Source organism: Herpailurus yagouaroundi, unplaced genomic scaffold (assembly GCF_014898765.1).
Source record: "Herpailurus yagouaroundi ecotype Mexico unplaced genomic scaffold, PumYag 248, whole genome shotgun sequence".
In the NCBI taxonomy this organism is placed as follows: Eukaryota; Metazoa; Chordata; class Mammalia; order Carnivora; family Felidae; genus Herpailurus; species Herpailurus yagouaroundi.
In genome coordinates this window covers 2,864,698-2,867,415 of record NW_024412465.1, presented here as the reverse complement: position 1 = coordinate 2,867,415, position 2,718 = coordinate 2,864,698, and the positions used below count along the sequence as shown (strand labels likewise).

The 2,718-nt window shown below is 47.8% G+C and overlaps 1 protein-coding gene across 4 annotated transcripts in view; it reads right to left on the bottom strand.

The window, feature by feature from the left end:
- NLGN4X (neuroligin 4 X-linked) overlaps positions 1-1,500 on the bottom strand; it is a 334,832-nt gene extending 333,332 nt beyond the window's left edge. Inside the window, exon 1 of one of the 4 annotated variants that reach the window (XM_040460135.1) lies at positions 1,010-1,500. The gene's annotated coding sequence lies outside the window, so the exon portion shown is untranslated. Of the gene's footprint in view, positions 1-50; positions 265-1,009 lie in introns of those variants that run through there. The other 3 variants (XM_040460138.1, XM_040460140.1, XM_040460136.1) reach the window with 3 other exon arrangements.
- Between the last annotated feature and the right edge of the window lie 1,218 nt (positions 1,501-2,718).

The window sequence follows — 2,718 nt, the reverse complement described above, 5'->3', positions numbered from 1 at the left end:
CCCCCCCCCCCCCGCTTTCCGCCGCTCGCCTCCCCCCTACCCACACGCACGGGAGAAGGGGGGCACGGAGCCCGCTCCCCAGCTTTGCAGAAACAGCTCGAAGCTTCCGTCATTGGAGTGTCCAGCCGGGGTCTCCGGCGCGCCCGGGTCGCTCCCCAGCAAAGCCCAGCCAGGTCCTAATCAATCACGTGCGTTATTTCGTGCATCACAACAGCCGTCATGTTCTACGAGGCCAGCAGAGAGGAAGGAGGAAAAAAAAAAACAACAAAAAAAAAAACCCAAAAGCAACAACAACAAAAAAACCCGCTTAATGCAACCCCAGCCAAGCCTGTTTTCCTTTTTTCTCTCTGGTTAACCCAAAAAAAGCACCCCAGGAGGGTGGTAGCTGACAGTTTCCTTAAAGAAGGAGGAAAAAAAAAAAAAAAAAGCTCGCGGTTGCTCAGTCTCCAGAAGTATTCCTGTCTTCATCTCCGGTCCCGGTTTGCAGGGAGCTGACGCTTTGCTCCTGCTCAGCCTCTACTGCAGATATATTTTTTTCCCCTCCTGTCCTCGCCACTCTTGTGTTTATTTGTATGTAAGACAACGCTACTTTGTAAACACATCACACACGGCCCCAGCGCCGTTCAAATAGCTGATTGCAGCAAAATTCTTTCAAACCACGGTGGTCCCAATTTTTTTTTTTTTTTAAGTCAACAGGGAAAAAAAAAAAAAGCAAATGTTTCTGTGGAAATGTGCATGAAGCTTGCACAGGACACGCCGCACATACATGTCCCCAGTCCCACCCACACCTATAAGGAAATGGAGCGGCAGATGGCAGAAAGTCCTGTCCGAATTCTCAAAATAAAATGCAATAATAATTTAAAAAAAAAAAATGTCAGATGGGAACGCAGCTCGAGTGTTTTCCAGGAGGCTTAGCATCCTCTTTTGCTGGGGAAGCATACACAGGTCCAAATGTTTCAAAGGCTTTACAAATAAATAACCCAGAGACACATCTGAAAACGGCACCTACCTTTAGCCGTGGAAAAATCTGCATCGGCTCTGAGTGTTCTTTTTCACACATCCAGATTTTTCTAGGGAATCCTGACCGAGGGTAGGATTCAGGAGGCTGTGTGCGAGTCCAGGAGCCTGGGCTTTGTCCAATTCCCAACTAGATGTGCTCATCCAAAGGAATGCGGGGACCACCGAGGCCGGCCGCTTGGAGGAAATTCGTTGTTTGTGCCCTAAAATAGTCAGGAAGAGAAAGCAAGACAGTGGGAGCAGGAAGGGCACGGCGAGGTCTGAATAAGAGCTCTGTGCTGAGAGACACAGACGGGTCTGCAAGGAAAAGGGAGATTGAAGCGAGAGCTCCCGATGTCTCCCCGATCCCCCTCTGCTATTGGACCAAACTGAATGAAATTTACAAAGCCAGCAGCCAATAGATCTCCGCACTCGGTCCCATCACTACAGAAACCACATCCACAGCTACAAGGAAATGCAAAGAGCAGCTAATCTCGGCGCAAAGCAACTGTAACAGACATTCCCGGGGCCAGGGTGGCGAAACAGGTGAGCGCGCCACACTGGGCCACCATGCCAGGAGCGCGAGCGCGCAGCAAAGCTTGCTCTCTGCCTGCTCTGCTCCCCCCCCCCCACCTCCCCCCTTTGCAGCATCGTCCACACCACACACGCTACAGTATTTGCAAACATCTTTAACTCTTTGAGGCTTTGCTCTGCAGAGTGCCACCCCATGTGCAGCTATTCCCTCGTGGTCAGGCTGACAAATGTGTTACCGTACGTTATGTTACTGTGGTTATATTGGCAGGGAACGGTATCTTGGGGGGGGGGCAGTAAAATTACAATGAAGGTCTGTAAAGGACAGAGTCTCCTTTATGCCCAGGTGATGGGTCCAGACGTTTTGTGTGTTTCTTCTCTGACACAGTAATGGTTTCGATGAATACCAGATTAACGGGGATGTTGCTAGGATTTGGCTAGCTGTTTTTAAATACTCGTCTTCACTTTCAGGGCCCAGGAGTTTTATCTTTCCCAGCCAGCTTCAAGTTTGGTGATACGACCTGTTATTTATCATCGGCTTTCCATGGGCAACGTATGAAGTCCCTAAGTGATAAACCCCGGGGACAATGTATACTGTTGTGGCAATATGAGAGATTCTCAAACTACACTGCTTGAATGCAGGTTGCATATGACCTTAGGTGTCCATTTGAATGTTCAGTATCTGTCTCTGCATCTATAAAATGGGGAAGAGATAAGTAACCACTTCCTTATATCATGATGATATGAGCTGGGTAAACACAGGACGTAACACACAAGAAGCCCTAAAGAAATGCTTGCTTTTCTTAAAATTAGTTCACAGGCCTACGAATTTATTTATCGAAGAGAAAAGATAATGTCCCCTGTCCATAGGACATCCTCTGCACTTAACGGGCAAACTTAGGCATCCAACCTGCAGTAGGTATTTGCTGTGTGCGTATAGAGATTCCTCACAAGCTTTGAGACAAGAAGTCATTGGGATGTGTCCAAAAAACGGGAAGGTGAGGTACACTGAGTCAGGGGACTTACTCTCGTGTCAAGGGTCTACCTTTGCTAGCTTTGACTTGCTGCAGAGTCTGTTATGTTCTGTGAATCTTAGAGACCACATCTGTTGAACGGTGATTTAAAAACACTCTTTTGTGGGTTTCTGGGGATGATTAAGTGAAAGAATGTGTTTGAAAACACCTTTTACCA